The sequence below is a fragment of the Lutra lutra genome, chromosome 14 (genome assembly GCF_902655055.1).
Source record: "Lutra lutra chromosome 14, mLutLut1.2, whole genome shotgun sequence".
Lineage (NCBI taxonomy): Eukaryota > Metazoa > Chordata > Mammalia > Carnivora > Mustelidae > Lutra > Lutra lutra.
This window is the reverse complement of record NC_062291.1, coordinates 18,644,215-18,668,770: the sequence shown is the minus strand read 5'-3', so window position 1 is coordinate 18,668,770 and position 24,556 is coordinate 18,644,215. Positions and strand designations below refer to the sequence as shown.

The 24,556-nt window shown below is 36.8% G+C and overlaps 1 protein-coding gene across 1 annotated transcript in view; it reads left to right on the top strand.

Annotated features, from left to right (window-relative positions):
* The window catches only part of PCDH15 (protocadherin related 15), a 1,821,443-nt gene that overhangs the window by 552,704 nt on the left and 1,244,183 nt on the right, over positions 1-24,556 (top strand). The window lies entirely within an intron of this gene.

Below are 24,556 nucleotides of genomic sequence, written 5' to 3'. Positions count from 1 at the left end.
TGAGTGAGTACGTCTTCATAGCAGATATACAACCAGCAGCATGACTGCTCCTCATATTTGAATTATAGTTACTTTTCATAGAAGTAGGGAAATAAAAAAGCACTTGAAGCTGTCATTTGAAATGAAGTTGTATTTGTTTTAGTAATTGCACCCTTTGTAGTTGAACTCTCTAAGATGCTCACGGCTGAGTGCATAATCTGCTTAAGTCATTACCCCTAAGGATTAATTCACTTTAGACCACTACCATAGTATTAGCATTTTTAAAAAGTACACTGCAAGACTCCCAGTATGGGAGCACTATAGGAAATGATGTCAAATGTTATTAGCAAACAATGTAGAATGAAAAACTAGGCATAGTTTATTTCTTTGTTGTGGTGGTTGGTTGGTTTTTCTTCTGTGTGTTTAACTTTAATGGGGCTCCAGATTGTTTCTTTGGAAACTTGCATAACAAATGAGATTTTTCAGTGTTCACTGTGATTAAGGATAGTCATGTAAATAAAACATAGAATCATTAGCTGCTTTTCCCACCTGAACTATAATTGAGAGTTGTTATGTTTTGGATGATTTTATTACAAAATCCTTGCCTGCTAGGACTCTTTTTTAAGAAATACTGTAAGACTATTTCATTTTTAAAAATTATCCATTGCATTTACAAGTAATGAGGAAGAATAATAGTAAGTGGATAGAATTATAATTGAAAGGATTAATACCATACTTTATAAAGAAAATACTACAATAGTATCTATGATAATCTCAGGCATTATTTCACAGAGAGCAGTTCAGTGAGATGCTATAGTGTTTCCACTATAAAGGAGTATTGTGGTTGAAAAAAAAATAAGAGAAATAGTAGATTTAAAACTGGTTTAGAAGGCTATTTCACTCTAGATGTCTTAGCACCTTGGATATGCCAGGGGTTGGGATGCAGTGTTTTCCAAATTAATCTAATGTGGCATTTCGGCACGCACTATACACGAAAAGTAGTGTAGACAATGTTGACCTCTTCAAATTTTCCAAATTATTCAAATTTCGTTTTCTTCAGATTCTCCAAGTGTTTTACTCTCTCTGATTTCCACATTGTGTTTTTGCTTATATGTATGTGCACAACTATGTAAGCTGCATGTGGTAATGGGGTTAGTGTAGGAAACAAGGATCTCTCCTTGAAGGTGAGTCCTTTCCATGTCCGGCAGCTCATGGAAGGACATCTGCATCACTTAAATGTGCCCGTGAAAGCTGCTACCTACAGTCACACTGTCTTATTTTTTTTTTTTAAGATTTTATTTATTTATTTGACAGAGAGATCACAAGTAGGCAGAGAGGCAGGCAGAGAGAGAGGAGGAAGCAGGCTCCCTGCTGAGCAGAAAGCCCGATGTGGGGCTCGAACCCAGGACCTGGGATCATGACCTGAGCCAAAGGCAGCGGCTTAACCCACTGAGCCACCCAGGCGCCCCCACACTGTCTTATTTTGTTGTTAAACACAAATTTAGCTCCAGGACAAGATCTGAGGAGGGCATGATCCTAGCCCACTTCTGTGTTGGATCACCAGCAGGTTTGAATAGAACACATCATCTTTTTTGGTTAAATTACAATTTTTAAAAATGACTTTGTTATTGCAGAAGTTTTCCCCAAACCTCCACTCTCTGCAGAAGTGAATCTTGTAAATTATTGGGGTTGTTTTTGTTTGTTTTGTTTTTTAAGTCGGACTCCAGTAACTGGTAGAAAATTTAAAAGCTTAATGGTTTTCTGTGGCAACTAATGAAAGGTTCATCATGTCTATAACATTTATTTTTCATATTAGAAATATTCTTCAAGTCAATTAAATCAAAATAATTATTTAGAATATTGTAGACATCAGCATGACTTGCATAACCTACTTCCAGAAATCATTATTTTTCTTAAAAGTATTCAATGACTTTTATGCTTTTAATGGTAATTAAATGTATCCTTAGAATTCTCCTTGTAATAAAGTTAATGACCTAAATTATTAAATGTGGGATTTCCTCCCCCTCCCCTACTGATAAGAGTTAATTGAAAGTTTGAATAGTTACTTCCAGTGTTGTATTGTTTAAAAAAAAAAAAGTTTATTAATGTTAGATAACCAGTGATGATAACATAATCTTTCTGAAGAAATGTACTTTCAGGGAACTGACCTCTTGGAAAGGCATGGAGCATTCTCCCCAGATGAGCTGAAGGTGTCCCCATGGAGGTACTGACCAGAGCTCGGCTTGCAATTACATTCTGCACACTCTGTAATAAAACAACTTTGTTTTCTAAGCGTGTTCTCTAAATGCTCTATTATTTTCATTAAAAAAAAAAAAAAAAACAAAAAAAAAACCAAAAAAACAAAAAACAGCCAGGAAAGTGAAGTCCCAGTTGCTTTTAATTTGGAATGAGATAAATTCTTCTGATTATACATTTGTTTATTTGAATGAAAACTCTAGGGACACCTGGGTGGCTCAGTTGGTTAAGCTGCTGCCTTTGGCTCAGGTCATGATCCCAGGGTTCTGGGATCAAGTCCCTCATTGGGCTCCTTGCTCTGCAGGGAGCCTGCTTCTCTCTCTGCCTCTGCCTGCCTCTCTGCCTGCTTGTGTATACTATTTCTCTCTCTGGCAAATAAATAAAATCAAGAAAAAAAAAATGAATGTATTTGAATGAAAACTCTCCATCCTGGGGAAATGCAGAATAAGATTCCAGAGCTGCAGGATTCCTTTCAGATTTCAGATTATAATGGTGTTTTTGCTTCTGATTTTAATTGGAACTCTTGATGGACACTTGGAAAAAAATCAATGTGGTAATGTTACTTCAGGCAGATACTAAGAAGAAAAAGTAATATTGTTTTCTCCCTCTTTAGTTTTATTAGGGCAATTAATGCCAATTAGCTTGTTGTTAATATTATAAAATGACAAGTTGATTTTAACTCTCAGCACTGCATCTGTTCCTCTTTCATAAATAATTTTTTGAATTAGGTTCAAGTTTCTATTCTATCGATCCTAGTTGTAAAATACTGTACTTTAATACTTGAACATTCCAATCTTATGAAGTAAAGAGAGTCTGTAGCTTTGTGAAGAACTAGGTTAATGGACAACATAAAAAGATTCAAAGAAAACTGAAATTTCAGTCAAAACCTTATTTGAGTTTCTTAAACTCTTCATTCAGATTTTCCTAGGATAAATATCTAATCAGAGTAAAGTAACCTCTTTTTTTTTCTCACTGAAGAGTTCTGAATTCCCCTAAAATGTATATTTCTCTAAAACACAAACTGAATACATGCTCCAGGATTTGCATACAAATTAAAAAAAAAAAAACTTGTTTTAGGGTTCTAAATATTTAAAATTCAAATTGACATGAATAATAATGAGTTTACTTCTAAATGGAAAATGATCCCTTTTGAGAAATTGGACACAGAAACCATTAGACTTCTTTTGGTCAGTATAGTCTACATTTATGGGTATATGCTTTACATTGCATGTTTTTTTAATTTTTAGAAGATTTTATTTACTTATTTTTTTATTTTTTCTTTATTTTTATTTTTTAATTATTATGTTCAATTAGCCAGCATATAAGTACATCATTGATTTTTGATGTGGTGATATTAAACACTTATAGACTCATAAAATCCTAAACAAATAACATAATGAATATGTAAATGCACACCTGTACGTATATATGTTTATACATATATGCATATAAATTCCAAGTTTTATTACTTTGGTTTTGTGGCAGTTTTCTTCCTTTCTCCCCATCTATACAAAATCATTTTTAAGTGTATGCTTCTGTGGCAGGTTTATCAATGAATGTCAAATCATTTAATATTTGTGTAATAATAAAATGTGTCATTACAGGGAGCTAAAATAGCTCATATACATGCATTTCCTAAATTTAATCTAATTAACTCATATACTTTATTAGATTTTAAAAATTAGACATGGCAAATGAAATTACTCCTTGAATTTGTCTTTTTTTTTTTTTTTTTCAACTGTAAAGTATGTCTGGACTGCTAGACTCTGTTCTGATTCCTAGGCCTTCCCGTATTCTGTTGTGATCTGCTTACATTTCCAGCATGATCATCAGGATCTAGTTCTGCCATTGCAGGATTGAAAATTCACTCTTTCTTTTCCCTTTGAGAGCCATTACCACCTGCTTTCATCTCCCAGATACCTGCTTACCATAACAGACTCTAACTGCTCTCTGCCTTATTATGTCAGCAGTGATCCCAAGGAGCCTACACCCAGCAGGATAAAAATGTCATTCCCTGACTAAAACAGGTTCCTGGGAGTGGTCTCCAAACTCTGCATAAACAGCTCTTGTCTGTTTTCTCCAGTTGCCTCTCACTAAAAATAGCCCCTAACAACTTGGAATGTCTCAGACTAACTCATCTGACTTATCAGCCAAGCATATAACATTTCCTACTTCTTTCCCTTTATGTGTACATGTTTTTTGTTTTTGTCTTTGTTTTGTTTTTCCTCTCAAGGTATCGTTAAAGGCATAGATCAGCTAATTACCTTTGGAAATCCTAATTGTCTTTGCCCACAGAGTCAGGATGTGAAAGGAGTATATGATTTTTTATGCAAACAAATAACTCCTGAATATTCTACTATTTTATAATGGAGGGCACTAAAACTCTGAGAACAGAAATAAAATCTAAAATCTTATGCATACCATCTAAAATAATTTAAATTTTTTTCATAAGTATATTTATTTATTTATTTATATTTAAAGATTTTATTTACTTATTTGACAGACAGAGATCATGAGTAGGCAGAGAGACAGGCAGAGGGTGAGGGGGAAGCAGGCTCTCTGCTGAGCAGAGAGCCCAATGTGGGGCTCGATCCCAGGACCCTGAGACCATGACCTAAGCCGAAGGCAGAGGCTTGACCCACTGAGCCAACCAGGCGCCCCTTCATAAGTATATTTTAATGGGGATTAGCATGTAAATAATTTACTCATGTGTATCACATGGGACCCTAAGAAATGTTTTAAACACTTGAGAAAATAACTTTCTTTTTGCTTGGTAAAATCTCCAGTTTTGTAAATGATCTAAAACTAGCTAGAACAATAAAAGCATTTTTATTTTATTTTATTTTTTTTTAAAAGCATTTTTATTTTTGAACTATTCTAGAAGTTGTCATAGAATGTCTGTACACGCTAGGATGCATTAGAGGGTATTTCCTATGAACATACATTCTTATGCATAACCACCAAAACACTCCCAAAATCAGGAAATGGTTAACTGATACAGCTATTTAAAAAATCAAGATTTTATTAAAATATAAACAATATATATTTATTTTTCTAAATTAAATGTGACCTAGTCTTGCCTCCATTAAGGATGTCGGGAAATCGAATGTCAGTCCTGTTCGAGACGGTCCTCTCCATCTTCGTATGTGTGGTACACATATTTAGAGAATAAATTTCTGAACTTATTTTCATCCAAGAATGTTTTAAATTATACTTCAAAATATGACAGTGATGACTGAGTGAGCTGAGTACAGTGGAAAAATTATTCCTCAGACAGTTTCAGCCCTGATATAATCCTAGACAAGTAAATTAAACCAGAACTTTATGATCTATAGTAATGCTTGTGGACAACATCTTTCAGTTTCTTCATTAAGCATATAAACAGAAAATAGCATATTGAACCTGTCTCCTCAAAATTATACTTTAGATAGATTGCATGTTTGATGGCTTTGCATATAATGTAAGAATGTTTTAGTGTTAATAGACAAAGCTAACTAATGAATTTCTTGACAGATAATATAAGAATGGATATTCACATGTGTACATGTGTCCATTAATATGTACATCTAGGTCACACATAACATCATATAATTTTACAGAAAGATTGGAATAATCTGATTTTAATTAATATGTTTGATATAATGATAGCCAGATGATGAACTAACTGAATTCAGTGGTGTATAGCAATAGGAAAATGATAGACCTTTTTTTTTTTTTTAAAGATTTTATTTATTTATTTGACAGAGAGACAGAGAGCATGAGAGGGGAGAAGGTCAGAGGGAGAAGCAGACTCCCTGCTGAGCAGGGAACCCCCACCCCCATGCGGGATTCGATCCTGAGACTCCAGGATCATGACCTGAACCGAAGGCAGTTGCTTAACCAACTGTGCCTCCCAGGCACCCCAACGATAGACCTTTTATTTAGAACTGACTCCAAACTTGCTCTGACCAATTTTTCTTCGACATCATTTGACAGTATGGCTGGGAGAGCCCATAGATGTCTGAACATTTTCAGCTGTAAGAGCATTTTCCCTTTGATCATTAAAACTATCTTCTGATCACTCATGAATCCAATCTGATCTTATTTAAAATTTCAATCCTGCATGTATTATTTTCTTCTTCCTGCACCATGAACCTCTACCATGGCTCAGAGGTCAGTTGTGGAAATCTGGTCATGACCTCTTCTTTCCTTTTCTTTTCTTTTTTCTGTGTGTGTGTGTGTAGTTATTACTAGTTTGTCTCTGACCCTCCACGTCTTCATGTTATGGCCATGGGAATGGGAGGAGAGCAGGAGGAACTAGGTCCTGCTGCTGTCTGGCTCCTGGGGCCTCTTCTCTGGCAGATGTCCATATGGAGACAAGTGCATGTGACACACTTGAGTTATTTGGCTATTCCCTAGGGACATCAATTCTGCATTTTATCTGGATTCTTCACCAGCTTACTGGTCTTTGAGATAGCCTCCATATTCCATCCTCCTGCATTATGACCCCAGATCCACCTGATACGAGCGCCCTGACTCCTGCAAACTACACTGAGGGAGACCCCTAGCAATGTGTTTGCTATCTGTCCACATTTGCAGCAGCCAAAAGAGCAAGGGAAACACACCTTAAACCTTCAGGGGTTGAAATGCATCTTCCCAGGAGCTGTCCCATCTTTCTGTATTGTCATCTGCTATGTCAGCAACCTTCCCTACATTAAGTTTCCCCAAGTAAAAGGCATAAACAGATTTTTTATGTCTCTGTTAGCCCAAAGCTTTGAAGGTCATAATTTTTATTTTCCTAAGAGTTGATGCTTTTCACTCCAGTGAGAATATGAAATGGACCACCTGGATTAATGAGTTACCTTGGAGTGTGAAAACCATCTCCTGATCTTCTACCACACCCTGTTTGGAAGGCAGAAGAATGGCTCCTAAAGACATTCATGTCTAGGAACATTGACTCTGTTACCTTATATGGCCAACGGGACTTTGTAGCTATGGCTAAAGAGAAGGATAACAAGATGAGGAATTGATCCTGGAGAATCTATCTGGTGGGTTCCACGTGAGTCCCCAAAAGCAGAGAGCTTCTGCTGGCTGCCATCAGAAACGAGGAAAGAGACAGGTGAAGCACAGAATGATCCTGATCTGTTCCTGCTGACTTCGAAGGAAGCGGGTGGCAGGGGCGGGGCCAGGAGCCCATATAGAACCTAAGAACCTCCAGGACATTTCTGTTCTTTTTCAGAGCCTCTAGGAAGGAATGCAGCCCTCCCAACACCTTGATTTTAGCACAGTGAGAATTGTGCCAGTCTTGGAACCTACAGGACTGCAAGAGAAGATTTTGTTGTCTTAAGCTGCTATTCTAATGATAATTTATTATGGCAACAATGGAGAACTAATACATCTGGTTTCTCTGATAAGTTTTATTGGGAACATCTTTTCACTTGATCAAAATGGCGTAATAGTTGCTGGACTAGTTTCCTATCCTTTAATGTGTCCTACGTACATTTGTTTAGCATCTCCCTGGATATTGGTACTTATCATTTGTCCTTCAGATTTGTCCTCAAATTCTAAGACAACAGGAAATGTGCCATTTAACATCTTAAATGTACCCACTCCCCAACACACAGCTTTTTATTCTTGTACTTTCTTATCCACCATCAGATGTTAAAAATATTTATCACAAAAAAAATCATATAATGAAAAATAAATTTATAATTACAGACAAGAAAACTTAGATAACATATAAAAAATAAGCAACATTTTGTTTTGAGGAAAAAAAAAAGAAAATCCAAAGAAGGAAACCAAAAGACTTATAAAATGGATACAGAGAACACTGCATATCAAATTTATGTGTAGTGCAATCTTTAACCAGAAACATCTCTATTTTAAAATAAAGAATAATTAAAATATATTTTGTATTCATATAAAAGACTTAGAAAATAAAACAATCAAAAATTAGTAAAAAAAATAATAGATATCAGTTAATTGGAATGGGAAAAAACAACTGATTAATTCGAGAATTGATACTTTAGTTAAAAATTAAAATAAAATGGCATACTCCCAGGCATATCAAAGAAAGGGACATTAAAAGATAAGAGAGAAGATTTATTCTTGAGAAGAAAAATCTCTAAAAAAGGAAATGTATGACGTGTGAATTAAATATAATAAATTGGTAATTTTATGATAAGCAAATTGCATATAAGTAAACAATAAAGCCTTTCCAGAGAAATGCAAGTGAAAACTGAGAAATCATAAAAAATACTGTTTTGGGGTAAAAGATTCATACGTACAAAGTGTCCCTCCCCCCTCAATCCATCCTAATAGTAACAGAAATTGAATAGCAGTCACCATAGGATGATTTTCAACTTGAATTTGATCAAGGTTGTCTTAGGTGATCTGAAATACTATTTGCCGGAGAGGAGTCCAGAAAAAGTTAAAGAATGAGACGGGGAAGCTGGAGAATGACTCCTACACTGAATAAAGAGCGTCCGGTGTAATGAAGCTGATTCAGTGTCTTGACCGGGCGGGCGTCATTACTAGCAAGGCGGAGGGTGGGGGTGGGAGGGCGCAAGAATTTGCTAGTTTTCATATGGCTTGTGTAGCAAATACCCTGGAGCAGCAGGTGCAGGGCATGGAGGTGGGCGAGGACGCCGGCCCTGCGTGAAGGGGTTGTGATGCTCGCGGCCGCATGGCTAGGAACTGAACTCATGCACCCACCAGACCTCCCGGTGGGCTCCACAAGGCGGGGATACATAGACGTACCCCTATGCAGGAAAGCGCCAGACCCCCTAAACACTGAGCCACCTGCAGGCAGGCCTGCCTGGTAGGCCATGTCCTGCTGGTGGGATGCCAGCCTCACCCAACCTGAGAGCAGTGGTCCTGCTTCCTGCTCAGAGGAAGAGGGGAAGGAGCCGGACCGGCCATGGGCTGTATGTCTGCTGCTAGTCAGTCGGAGGAGAGGCTGGGTGGTGGAGATCAGGTCAGAGTGAGGGGTGGCGCAGCTCAAAACTAGGTGAGGATTTTGAATTCATTGAAATGCAGCAAGAAGCCAGGGCAGTGACATGATCTGACTTACACGTTAAAATTATGATGGTTTGATGTCAGGCATTGTATCTATAGACACGCTTCCTGCTGCCAGACTCCCTAATGGACACTCCTTCCCGTTAGCTTGCTGATTATTTTCGCTTTCATCCAGATGCTTTGCTGTTGGTGTGCAGGGATAGGGCCAAAAAGAAAGGACGATACATCTCCTTGAGATATTTTTAAAACTTCTATTTACTGTAAGAATGATTCCAGAGCCCGTTAAAAAAGTTGTCCAAAAATAAGCACCGTGCTTGTGATGTCTCAGATGAGAACAATTTATCACCTTGGTTATTTTCACTCACAGTTAAAATGTCTTTGTTTTCATTGGCTTCGTGGGTATAAATTAGTACTATGAAAATTTTCATAAAGCTTTGTTGATGAAGAGAATCAGGAATAAATGAAAGCTCATTGCTACATTATGCTTGGTTTGCTTTTGACACCCAAGCCTTTTGAATTGTAGTATCTTTTGGAGAAAACTATGCTCCTAATACTGTTAGGTTTTACTGTAATATTACTAGATATCCACTCAGTGGAAAAGCTCTACTTTAGGAAACAGACACCCAGAAACTAAGCACTTATGGACCAGATGGCATTAACCTTGATTATTTCTTGGCTGCCTGGTAGAGATTTTATGCTTAGCATTGTGTGTGTGTGTGTGTGTGTGTGTGTGTGTGTGTGTGTGCGCGCGCGCGTGCATATGGGTGATTTTCAATTCATGTCTTCCAAATACGGTTGGAAAAGTACAAGCAGACAATGCATTTGCCTACAGAATTGTAGGTAATCTGTTAACTCTGTTAATTCTGTAAAAAGAAAAAAAATCAATCCATTGTTATTTTGAAGAATAAGTCCAATCACCTAAAGAATTATTTTTAATAATTCCTACATGGTTACCTGTGTGTCTTGTCCTAGAAAGAATCAAAAAGGATCTCTGATAGAGTCCTTGCTTTCAAGAGTCTCTCTGGGATAATATCCCTACCAGATATGTTGGGGGTGCCTGGTGTTTTCTCAGGACTTTCTCAAAGTGTCCTTCTCCTGGGACTTCACAGCTTTGGGGAGTAGTAATGGTTCCTTGCACACAGCCTATCACATGCTGTGTCACCTGATTCTGGACTGCATCATCTAAAATGCATAGAGACTTAGAATATTTAATATCTTGGCTTGTTCCAGCAAACACGAAATATTCAAGCAAACAGCCTATTGTGAAAAAGAGTAAATTTTTTTTTATCAGTTGTTTACCTTTTAATATCTTTGAAGTCCCAGCAGTATGACTCTTTCTGTTTGGATGTTGGATTATGAAGTATGTGTGAGTGTCGAAATAATTTGGACAGCTTTATGGGGGAGCTTGGCTTGTAATGCTATAAAATGAAGTAAACAGGTTGATTTGAACACTTTTAATGTGATTTACAATGTTTACACACATCTGTTGGTTCTGCTTTTCAGTAAACCTGCCAATTAATTTTTGTAATACAAGAAATATGCCTTCTTCAAAAGAAACACACACATTTTACAGAAAGAAAAATAATTTTCTTCTCTCTCTTCCTTTGGTGCCTTAAAACTAGGACAAGGAAAACAATGGCACAGTAAGAATGGGTAGAGGTCTCAATGTCATTATGAAATTCCATTGTAACTACAAACATGGCACGTTGCACGTTGCTTCAGAGCTGGAATGTGAAAGGGAAGGACAGGAGAACTAGGGATGTCCAGACGTAGCATCATTCCATTTTAGCACAAGGAGCTCACGAGCACAGAGAAGGAGCTGTGTTTGTAACACAGCTAGATCTGCCCAAGTTATAGGAAGTATTTTTCAGAAAGTTGTTAGGATTGCCTGACGGTAGGCCTTTTCACTTAACATGAAATATTCACTGGTGTGGCAGATCATAATCACTAAAAGCATGGATTTGGTACTCACCCCAGCTTCTGACCTGAAAATTTAAGAGTGCTCTTGGGCACTTTCAAGAAACACCCTGAACCTTTATTGTTATAGGCTTGGTACAGGGCTCCCAACCACAGGGTTCGTGATGCTATAACTTTCATTGGATTGTTTTGAGGATAAATTAGATTATACACATGTATCTCTTACTACAGTGTCCACAGATACAAATTATTGTTATTTTTATTAAAGAAAACAAGATATTCAATATTCTTAGTTTATCAGAATGCTCTTGGTTTGCAAAGTCTTGTTTTTGAAAACAATTTTAGCCCATAATTCTCTTATTATTCTATTTTCCCTACTTTCCCCTTTTTCTTGTCAAATTGGTTCATTAAACCCATTTTTATTAGTATCTTTATGGATTATATGTGGACTCCAGAGAAGTATGAATTTTTAGATTTTTATACTCTATACGGTATGTATGAACGCATTCAGATAATGAATATGTGACTAGCAATTGACCTTTTATAGCATTACCTCATTTGACTTTGCATATAAACCTGAATTGTTTTGATTTGCATCTTATTGTACAGATGTGGAAACAAAGGTATTGCCTTAGAATTATGCGGCTAGTAAGTGTACAGTCATAAAAGCAGTTCTTCAAATTTCAAATCTAAGGCCTTCTCACATTATGAACCAAGTCAGTATTGGAAAAATGTTATTTGAGTAATGATGTCAATAAACACTTGCATGCACCTTGAACAGAGTAATGATTCACACATGCCCTGGCTAGTGTTACCTCTCCTCATGCAGATTGATTAACTGAGATGTGTACTGCAGTAATGGTGGGGAAAATTGAAAAGGAAATTTCCCAAAAGCTTGCTATCGCTAGTCATCAGCTAGGACTATTAATGTGTCAATTTATGTGTATTCTATTATTTTTATTATTACATTAAACTCTGTGGTGATACAATGTACAACAGAGTCGAAAACTGGAAATATGGAATAAAGGACTAAATTGTTCTAATTTACCTAATTCTTTTTCACTTTATTACATGCCACTAAATTCAAAAAATCATTTGCTTTATGGAATGAAATTTGAGCAATAGTTTCACAATGAATATTATATTTCTATTATTTTATCTTTTATTATAAGGATCGTTTCAAAATGCAAAATTATCTTAAATTGATATGTAACAAAATCATTAAATAACATTTATTAGGTGCTTACTGTGTGCCCAACGTTTATTAGGTGCTAATATGTGAATAGATAGGCATTTTACGTGCATTATCTTCTTCATCATTAGAGCCCTCTTAGATATAGATTAGTGTCAGTACTATTGGAATTAAAATAAGGAAATTTGAGACTCAAGCAGGTTACGCAGAAGCCCCTAGGCTGATCAGAGACATACCTTCGTTTCAACCTTTTGTGTAACTGTGAATATTTATATTTTAACTGATTCATCTCTTGTACCTGTCCCTCCTTCCTTCCTCCAATGTACGTCATTTAGTACAGTTGGTGCTAAGTAGACAACAATAGTCTGTTCATTTTCAAATAATAGTGTACTATGATTCATTCTTTTGTCAGATGGTAATTTAGCACCTATTATATTTTATGCATAGAGTTAGTTCAGTGGCAGATAAAAAAATGAAATGTGTAAATACCATTTTTTTGAGGAGCTTTTGGTATTAAGGTGGAGATATGATATATAGATTAAAAGTGGCAATACATAAAGTCTCTTCACAGTTACAGAGTAGGGAGGAAGATTTCCAAATTGTCTCCTTTTATGAGTTTGCCACATTGTCTCCAGCTGCACCTTTCAGACTCTGTCCCTCTGTAGTGGCAGCCACAAAGTGATATAATTGGCTCCAGCCCTGGCACCTATCTTGCAGGGCAAGATTGATCTATGCTCCTGTGGAGGTTATGTGATTTAAGTACAGATTTGTATTTAATACATATCCCCCCAACTCAAATGTTCTCAGACAGCTCTTCTAGGAATCAGGCATTTATCACAAAATTAATCTTGCAGAGAACCAGAGGAAAATTCATAAAGTTGCACAAGACCAAGGATTTTGTGAAGTTAAATTCATCCAAGGAGGGGGGTCTAAGGGATATTATTTCATGATGCCCAAAATGAATACAAGCCTCACCACAGGTGACCTTTCTAGAGCACATATACAGAACAGTACACTGATGAGCAGGGATAGGAAGCCATCTCTCCATTTTAAAACCTCCCCAGCGTGATACACTTAGTAACAATTTGTTTAGAATATAGGTAGGCACACAACAAGAGGACATACACATACATACTATGTGTGTGTGCAAGGATTCTAATTTAAGTTTTGTTTGTATACTTATGTGAATATACATATGTGAATATATTAGATGGGATACATTAGAACAAAGAAGGGGAGATGATAATGGATGATTGAATTTTAAAATAGATTAAGTAGAACAAAATAGGATGAAAGAAAATTATTGTTAAACAAAATTACACCCACACAGATTTGAACATATATATTATTATATTATGTATAATATAATTATGTATATATGCATATAATATATATAATATATATATCTACTAGCTATATACAGGTAGAGATATCTACCTATAGATATCTGGTATCGTTCCAAAGATTTTTTATAAATTTTAACACATTTGGATGAATAAAATATTAAAATGTATAAAGCACAAAAGAGTAAAAAATATATAATTAAGATTAAAGATATATAAGATCCAAGTTAACAACAACAAAAACATTTAGAACTTGATAATGTAATGAAAGAATAAAGGACAAGAATTTATTTATAATGAAATACAAAAATGCATAAATGTTGAAAAAATTAAAGATCATTTAAAACTGGAATAAAATTAATAAAATAGGACTAAAAACAAAGTAAGGGAAAATAAATACAGCCCAGTGAATATAATTTTAGTTCTTCTGGGCTGAGTCTCTCCAGGAGGAGAATTGGAAAAGGGGTAATTCCATTAGCCTAGGGAGGTTAGGGAAAGCTCTCAGTCTGTTCTTGGAGGAGAGAGTTGGGGGAGAAGAAGAGGAATCTACATTTGGGAAGGGGAAGTGGTTGGCATGAGAAAGTTCTGAGCCTGTCTGCCATCATCTCCATTAGGTCATTGGGGGTCATATAGCTACTTGTAAGGTGTGCTGTGGATGGGTGGGGGTGCCTGGAGGAACATCAGGGCTCCAATCAGCTCTCGGTGAGAATAAATTCCTGACACACATAAGAAAAATTGGTCAGCCTTATTAGTAACTTGAAAAATGGGAGTACAAATAATGACAAAATTTAGATTTATCCCCAAGTAGTAGTAGTAGTATAAGGACAAAAATACCAGTGTTTGGTGGTGGTTCGTTCTTTCTTTTCTTTTCCTTCCTTCCTTTCTTTTTCTTTCTTTCTTTCTTTCTTTCTTTCTTTCTTTCTTTCTTTCTTTCTTCCTTTCTTTCTTCCTTTTCTTTTCTTTTTTCTTTCTTCCTTCCTCTTTCCTTTCAACAGTTTCATGGAATACCAGAATACAGAAATAACAGAAAGGAAATTATAATCACTAAAGAAATGGAACAGATCAAAGATTAGAGAACAGATGAAGAATTAGAAGAGGGAGGAAGGAGAATGATCTGGGACTGTGGCTGGAGCCAGAGCACTCTAGAACATAGGCCTGCATCTGATGAGAACACAGAATGGAGAATGATATAACAATTATAACTACAGCAAGTTCCGCTCATTCCTCCAGAGCTATTGATTTATTCCTTCGTTCAACACGATACTCAGTGAGCTTCACTGAGCAACTGTGATCAAGTACAGGGGAATAATGTGGTCAACAACACAAGAGAACATGATAAACAAGTTCCTGTATAAACATGATCATTTCACATATTGAGGGGAAAACAAACAAACAAACAAACAAACAAAAAGAACGACATAAGGCAGAATCTCGTCGAGGTGGACAAAGAGGGAAAGATGGATGGTGGAGTCAGGAAACATTTCTCTGAGCAGCAGCTACTTCAACTGTTAAGTGATAGTTAGAGTTAACAATGGAATTGGGGGATGGAAGTTAACTGTAATGATTGTCATGGATTATAATAATTAGTAGGAGAGTGGATTGAGATGAGATTTGGCAAGTTGGAAGGGATGGACACACAGGGCTTTGAAAGCAAGTGAGTTAGAAAACGGTTTTCTCTACAGCAGCATGATTTAAAAAAAAAACATATATTTACCAGCCTCTATTTTAATTCTGAGCCACCTTCTTTCCGTGTAAGAAAAAGACTACACAGGATGTCCTGTCAAGTGTGTAAGCAGGTGGCTATGCAGAAAGCTAGTGTACTTCTGTCTCCAAACAACAGGGGTCGCTCTTGTGTCAGTCCACTCTGAGATCCAGCAAATAAGGCTCTCCAGCGGTTGGCCTCCAAGAGTGCCCTGGTAGGGCAACTGGCTTCCTACCTCTTACCCACCTCTCCAGTCAACTGAACTACGCTCATCCACCACTAGAAGCTTTGTTTATTCCCCTCACTGCTCCTACTCTGTAGTCTTCTCCCTTTTCCTCCAAAAACCAGGAAGACTAAATCAATCAATCAATCAATCAATCAATCAATCAATCAGTCTAGGTAAATCAACAAAGAACTTCTGAATAGAAAGAGTGGTTCTTCCTCTTGTCAAAATGGTTGAACACCTTCATCTCAACAGTTAACCTGTGTGTTTGCCAAGCACTTTACATGTGTTTTCTTGTTGAGATTTCGTTAACTCAGAGCTGTTTGTTACCATTATTATGTGCTCTGTGCACATCCAGAGACTGAGGCCATGAACAATTAGAAACTTGTCAGTTGATCAAACAGCTAATAAAACAATCAAAACTCAAATGCATATACTCCAAAGTCAATGGAATGGAGCCTACTGCCTCTTCCTGTGAGGACTGAGCACTTCGAATGTTTATAAAGTCTTTTTTGTTAATACACACAGGATTGCAGCCTTCTCTTTCTTGACAAAGACTGTTTTGTCCCTTGCCTTATGCTAATGCCTAAGTCAAATGCCTTCCACAAACCCTTTGAACCCAGCAGTGATTTCTCCTGTCGGAGAGTTTATTTGAATCCTCCTCGTGTACTGTCTTGATGTAGCCCTACTTCTACCAGTGCTGGGTTAGCGTGCTTTTATGCCAGATGAATTGAAAATGAAATGCTATGAAATTGAGCCTTGCACACCTTCTAGACCTTCCGCGCACTGCTTTGTACTAGGACAGCTATCAGATGAACTTCTAGAGTGGTACCTAATTAAGCTGGCAGTCAAGTGTGAACTCTTGAATAAAAAAATCATGTTGCAAGTATTTCTTTTTCTTTTTTATCCTGTAGTTTACATGGCTCAGAAAGGTTTGGAATTGTCAGCCATTTATAATAGGATTATAATGTCCTTGGTGAGTGCTGTTTGAATGCTAGAATCTCATCATGTACCATTAGAGATGAGGCCCTTTCTATCTTGCATCAGCTTGGTAGTTTATGTTTAAACAATGTCAAAATTCATATTCAATCCCTCCCTAAAATATTCGACTTAAATCTTCACTATGGTATATTAGATTGTATCAGTTATTAGTTGCAACTAGTGTACTTAATGCTCTTTCTGTTAAAGCAAATGATCCCATACTCACTGGTGATTTTGACATTAAAAGAATTGTACTATTTTCTGGGATTTGTGAAATTACTATCATTAAACAGACTAAATGTTATTTATGATGAGACACTAAGAACTTTATCTTGGATACTTTGATGTTTTCTCTATGTATTTCTTAAGCCCAATTTGTCATTTGGATAAAGCCACTGTTCATTTCTATAAAGACTTAACTTTTTTTTTTTTAAGTTATTTTTTCCCTCTTACATTGCAGGGTATTCTCACATTTTTTTTTTCCCATTTTGATCCTTCCTATCAATATAAATCCCTAAAGCAGGCTGAGCAAAGCAATAAGCTATTTCCCCAAGACCAGAAAGATAATAAGAAATCAAATGAGCACTAGAATCCAAGTATGCTGGATGTATGTTCCTGTGCTTAAATCCCTCTTACTCTTAACAAAATGATCCCAAGTGTAAGAAATAACTGAATAGATCTACAGGAATTGCCTGGGCAGATCATGTAACAAATTTCTAGGACACATATTTCTCCTCTGTCAGAATGGTGGGGTTGAAGTCAGTGATTGTTAGTTTCTATATGCTCTAAAGTTCTATGAGTTTTTTGTCATCTGAAGTCAGATAATAACCCCAAACCTTTGAAATGAAAGAAGTAAAAATTAGTAATAGTGACTATGTCTGGAGAGGGATTCCTGCGTAAGCAGGAGAGATAAACTTTTAATTAAGTACTTGTTTAGTATTATTCTGTACCTTGTCCAAATAAATGGATTAAATAATTTAAATAATTAGGATCTGAACACAAACTGATAGGAGGAAAACAGTGTTACTACACTTTACCATTCAAAAACTATCAATGCAGTCATGACAAGAGTTCTCATAAATTGGATTCTCTGACATGTCTAAATGCGTCTACATTAAATAGTGTATTCTTTAAAAAATACCTTTTCCACTTAAAATTACTTGCCTCAGTAATGCAATTGAACTTTAGGGAAGATACTTATTCTTAAATTGTTCTCTTTATATTATTTAATATGTTATTGTAAATTGCATTATTTAATATATGTAAGATGAGCATATATTCATTGTCCAAATAACAATTTTGGTTTGGCAGGTAAGTAGATTATATCAGTCCTTTTTTTTTTTTAAGATTTTATTTATTTATTTGACAGAGAGAGACGGCAAAAGAGGGAACACAAGCAGGGGGAGTGGGAAAGGGAGAAGCAGGCTTCCTGCCAAGTGGGAAGCCCCATGTGGGACTTGATCCCAGGACCCTGGGATCATGACCTGAGCCAAAGGCAGACACTTAACGAATAAGCTACCCAGGCGCAACATATCAGTCCTTTTTAAGATTTTATTTATTTATTTGACAGAGAGAGAGAGAGAGAGCACAAGCAGGGGGAGCAGCAGGCTTAGGGACAAGCAGACTCCTCACTGAGCAGGGGGCCTGATACAGGACTTGATCTCAGGACTCTGGGATCATGACCTGAGCCAAAAGGAGACTGAGACAGACTGTGCCACCCAGGTACCCCAGATTATATCAGTTTTATTAATAGGTGCACACACATATGATTTTAGGCACACTGGGATATATGATCATTATAAATTAGGGAATATTGTAAATGATAAGTAATGAGTTCCTTGACAAGAAGTTCTAGTATCACTGTCTTTCTTGGAATGAAAATTACTGAAAAAAAATTACTGAACAAAACACACCTCTTACCATCATTGGAAACATTGCTTAAAATTAAGCATGACATATTGGCAATAATAAAGTATTAACAGCTACCAAGTACACAGAATAATCCCTTTCCCACCATGAATTCGTAATGCCAAAAATTCATTTTGGCAATATTTTAAAGAAATAATAAGGGATTTGAAAGAAAAATAAGGCAGAAATCAGGCTAAATATAGAGGATTTGATAGTGCAGTTTTGGGAGAAATAGAGGAAAATGAGACACTTAGGATAATGTTTTGCTTTGTTTAGATGAACTTGTACATGAACTTATCATAAGGAATTTTAATAATAACTAAAACGTATTGCACAATTAATATGAGAGGTATTTTCCTATGTTCTTTACCTGGATTATCATATTAGAACATCTAATTAGATACAATTATGACTCTCATGTTATAGTTAAGTAAAACCCAGAACATTTAAGAAGGTTGGCCAAAGTGGTCATATGACTTGTAAGTGACTAAGCTGAGAATCAAATCTAGAATGTCTGACCCTGAGATCTCACTAATCACCTCAATGCCATATTGTCTCTGATTGTGTTAAACTGTATACGCCCATGCATTGGAGGATGGCTTTGATATATATTCTTTTTAAAAATTTATTTATTTGAGAGAGAGAGAGAGAGAGAGATAGCAGGAGGGCAGGTCAGAGGGAGAGGGAGAAGCAGACTCTCCACTGAGCAGGGACCCCAGTGGGGGCTCAATCTCAGGACCCTGAGATCTTGACTTGAGTCAAAGGCAGACACTCAACTGACTGAGTCACCCAGGTGCCCCTTTGATACATATTCTTAATGGCCATCAAGTATTACCCTTCAATTAGGCCTCACTGACCAGGCGAAAAAACGTCTATCTAATGATTTTGTTTCTTAAACCTCTAGGTAAATAGTCCTGTCTGAAGCCATGTTGGGAAGTAGGTCAGGAATTATCTAGCATGCATCCAAAAGGTCACTGAACGTGCCAATTAAAAATGATGGGAGAAAGAGACTTTTTTGAGTGTTTCAATGAAAAAGTCTTACTGCATTGTGCAGAACTGAGAAAGATGTCAGCGTGTCAACAGATTTCCTGCCAGATGGAAAAGAGTTCTACAATTCATATTGTTAATTATTTAAGATCCCCCAAAAGTTATTAACATTCTTTCTTCAATATTCCTTGAAGTATCTTTTAAAAATTTTATTGTAAGTAGTATTATAAGTTATGACAACACTTTTCATAGGTTTCTTAAACTTTAAGCTTTTGAAATACAGGTACCATGTCTGTCTGTCTGTCTGTCTGTCTCAAGTTACCAACTCATTACCTAGCCCAGCACCTGCCACATAGTGGGCTGTCAAAGGTTGTGTTGAATGAATGGATCCATGAGCGAATGAAATAACCCTCTGTTTATAGTTGCCCCAACCCTTTATTTTCCTTTATGAGAATATAAATTATAGGAGGAAAAACCATAATCTTACATTAATTTTATCATGACCATAACTTGCATAATTGTGAGATAATTATGATTTTTTTTTTACTCTAAAAAAAACATTGTTCAGCAGGGTTTTTTTTTTTGTTTGTTTGTTTGTTTGTTTGTTTTTCCCACTACATCTTTGGGAAGGAAGTGTTTAAGCTTGCATGTTTTCCAAAGGCACAGTCTAGGTAACCAACAAGCACTGTCTTATTCCGTATTCGAGAAGTGAAATACACAAATCCAATACCTCAGTGGTCCTGTTGCCTACAAAAGCTGTGATTCTCAGTGCTCTGTTAGAATTAGTTTTGCAACTCAAAGGCAGAACAACTGCTTGGGTTCTTTGAAGACATAAACAGAGAATAAAGATGTACACTTTGTGACCACAGGACTAAGGGTTTCATTTGAAAAATCATTCTGATCCTTTGTACTTTCCTTGAGAAGTAACTCTTAAGATTGGGGTTGGGGTGGGGTGGGATGCAGTAAGTGGAGTGAAGCGCTTGGCCTTACGCTGCTTTTCAGTACCCAGGGCATCACGCCTGGGCGTATAGTGGGTGTTTGGAGTTATCTGTTACATAAACTATTGAAAAAGGCAACAGAATCACGATGAATGAAGATAACAGAAGGAAATTTTCTGTGGATAATCTTCAACATCTTGTGTAGGTCTGTGTGTGTGTTGTTTTTTGTTTTTTGGTTTTTGTTTTTTGTTTTTATTTTATGTATAAAAGGAAAGTCTCTGCTGAGCTGAACAAAAACTAAGCTGTGTCAGAACTGAAATCATGAAAGTGCTGGGAGGGGAGATAAATACCACCAGTAAGTTTAAAGACCTCTCAATGGAAATGATACAATAACAAACTAATACAGTGCTAGCAGTTAGACTAATGAATGGTGATTTGTTGCCGCATAGAAAGGGTGATTTCTTCAGTGGGCTTGTATGTATCTTAGTTTTAAGACCTATATGCTTTTGATCAACGTTTCTCAAACTGTAGCATCAGAATTACTCAGATGATACAGATTCCTGGTTCCACCCCCAGATCCCACAGCAGTGGGTTTGAGGCTGGGGTGAGAATTTGCATCTCTCAAGAGTTCTCTGTGGGTGATAATCATGCCAGTTTGCAGACAAGATCTTGATCAACGCTAATTTAGATAATTTTGACTCTCCAGATGTTCATGTTATTTCAAATCCACGTTATAAATGTGGTGGTTTAATAATTAATATCTGAAGCCATGCTGGGAAGTAGGTCAACCATGAGCTGGCCGTGTGTTTAAAAGGTCACTGAATGCTCCGGGGCGCCTGGGTGGCTCAGTGGGTTAAGCCGCTGCCTTCGGCTCAGATCATGATCTTGGGGTCCTGGGATCGAGCCCCGCGTCGGGCTCTCTGCTCAGCGGGGAGCCTGCTTCCCCCTCTCTCTCTCTGCTGTGATCTCTCTCTGCAAATAAATAAATAAAATCTTTAAAAAAATAAAAAAAAATAAAAAAAAATAAAAAGATATATTATGTTTCCTTACGAAGTGTACTCTTCATTCTCCTGGGTTTCTTGTGAAGAAAAGGTCTTGATGTCAAAGATCTGGCTTGCAATTTTTTTGAATTTTAAAGCTTCATGTCTGAGTCCCTAACATAGCTAATGAATCCCTTTTATCATCAATGTCCATTTCTATTTTTTTTTAAGATTTTTATTTATTTATTTGACAGAGAGAGATCACAAGCAGGCAGAGAGGCAGGCAGAGAGAGAGGAGGAAGCAGGCTCCCTGCCGAGCAGAGAGCCCGATGCGGGGCTCGATCCCAGGACCCTGAGATCATGACCTGAGCCGAAGGCAGCGGCTTAACCCACTGAGCCACCCAGGCGCCCCAATGTCCATTTCTATTTAATGTGGTGAGCTGTTCCTTCTTCAGAGTTTGGGGAAGAAACATAGAAACAGAGCAGATGATACAGATAAATGAACAGAAACTAATAAGAATACAGATGGTGGGTTTGATTAGGATTTTGGCTTTGCAGCACATAACGACTTTCAAACATCGCTAGCTACAGAAATTTCAATTTAGATTTCTTAAGAGTTTTAATGAATCTTGAACACTGTGAAAAATAAAGTATATATGACACTGATTTAAAATAAACACACTTAGAAAGATTTAGTTCATCAAAATGCCTGGGAGTGTGAATTTTAAATAGGAGACATTAGGGAGAGGATGACTATTAATTAAGAATGGCATTGTCAAGGATGCCTGGGTGGCTCAGTCCATTAAGCATCTGCCTTTGGCTCAGGTCATGATCTCAGGATCCTGGGATCAAATCCCACACTGGGCTCCCTGCTCAGTGGAGAGTCTGCTTCTCCCTCTCCTCCCCTCCCCTTGCTCATGCTCTCTGTCTCTCAAATAGATAAATCTTAAAAAAAAAAAAATGGTATTGTCACACCACATGATCAAGAGTTCATGATGGGCAATTCGGACACTTTTTTTTCCCCTAGGTTATAAAGTTGCATAACTAGCTTTTATAAAATTAATATTATGAGAGGCACAGGTTTGCTCTAAAATGTTATTTGCTCCATTAATTGTTTTCTCTTCAATTTACCTATCATCTGTCTACCATTTGTCTGATCGATAGATAGCTATATAGATAGATAGACATTTTTGTTGTTGCTCTTACTTCTTAGACTATTTCTTTGCCCTGGATAATTAATTCTATTGAGCAGAGCTTAGGTTGAATGTTTAATGCATTGGACCCTGAGTTTACTTCTTTACCTTAAAGGGTTTATGGTTTTCAAATGCTCTCTTTTGGAACAGTGGTTTATGTTTTTCATTATTCTCATCTTTTTTTTTTTTTTAAAGATTTTATTTATTTATTTGACAGATGGAGATCACAAGTAGGCAGAGGGGCAGGCAGAGAGAGAGGGGGAAGCAGGCTCCCTGCTGAGCAGAGAGCCTGATGCGGGGCTTGATCCCAGAACCTTGGGATCATGACCTGAGCTGAAGGCAGAGGCTTAACCCACTGAGCCACCCAGGCGCCCCCCTTTTTTTTTTCTTAAATATGCTTTATGGTACCTTTCATCAATAATATGTCAAGTGTTCTTATTTCTACCATAATGCCATATAATGCTGACAAATCATTCCTTATAGACAAAGACTCTGCCAGTTCTCTACTTGGTAACACAATAAAGATATTATTTGCTAATTAAAATCTTGCCCAAACTCATGTTTTGGATATTAGAGAAAACACATTTCCTATAAGATTTCTCTGATAATTGAAATTATGATGGGCTTAGAAGGTAAAAATGCAAACTTTAAAACTGAGTTGGAATAAACTCTGTTACAAAATGAGGAGAAAAATTTTTCTTTCTTGCAGACTAAGGGGATTATATGCAAAATGTATGACTCGTGATTCATTTTCTCCCCAGTCGAGTACTCCACGAAATGTTCTTTGACCTCACCTCCCAAAACATCCCTCCACCTCTCAGACCTGATGCAGTCACTTTTCCCCCTTTGCTCTCAGAGGACATTGCATTTGCAACCAATGTTACATTTTCTAACTGCATTTTCATCCATGGTTTACTTGTCCTTCTCCACTCACCAGTGAGTTCTCCAAAAGTAGGAACACACATATAAAGAAATATCTGAAATACCAGAAATAACATGTAAACTTAAGATATAATCTGATGTAGTTAATTCAAATGGATCAAAGTTTTTACATTTAAGTAACAGTTGTAAAACATTCACAAATTTTTAAATTTACAATCAATATAATATATATGTTTTGCTATACTTGTGACACTTCAACCCATAGACAGTTTTAATAATGCTAAGTAACCAAATTTATTTGGACTCAAAATCTCTTACCTTTTACTCTTTATGAATAACTCTTTGATATGTACTTGTAAGAAAATAGCAGGTTTTTTTGGGGGGGGGTGTTTGGAAGCTTTAACTGGTAGGGAGTTTTTTTAAAAGATTTTTTTTGTTTTTTTTTTTAATTTTATTTTTTATAAACATATATTTTTATCCCCAGGGGTACAGGTCTGTGAATCGCCAGGTTTACACACTTCACAGCACTCACCATAGCACATACCCTCCCCAGTGTCCATAACCCCACCCCCCCTCTCCCAACCCTCCTCCCCCCATCAACCCTCAGTTTGTTTTGTGAGATTAAGAGTCACTTATGGTTTGTCTCCCTCCCAATCCCATCTTGTTACATTTATTCTTCTCCTACCCCCTTAACCCCCCATGTTGCATCTCCTCTCCCTCATATCAGGGAGATCATATGATAGTTGTCTTTCTCCGATGGAACTAGAGGGTATCATGCTTAGCGAAGAAAATAGCAGTTTTTAAGTATTTCAACTGTACCAATACATTAGCTTTTAAACTTCACAGACAATGGAGCTGGACACCTTTGATGAATATTTATCACGTAACATTGTGTTCCTTCGTGTAATTTGCTAAACTGTTCCAATTAATCTTGAATATTCAGCTGAAGCAGGAGACTGTCTAGAAGGTAAAGGAGGGGAACCATCCTGCTAGGTGTCATGTTTTTACTAACAAGAGCACCTCACGAACAGATGAAATGATAATCTGGGAAGAGCCATCTTCCTGTGCTTTCAAGCCCA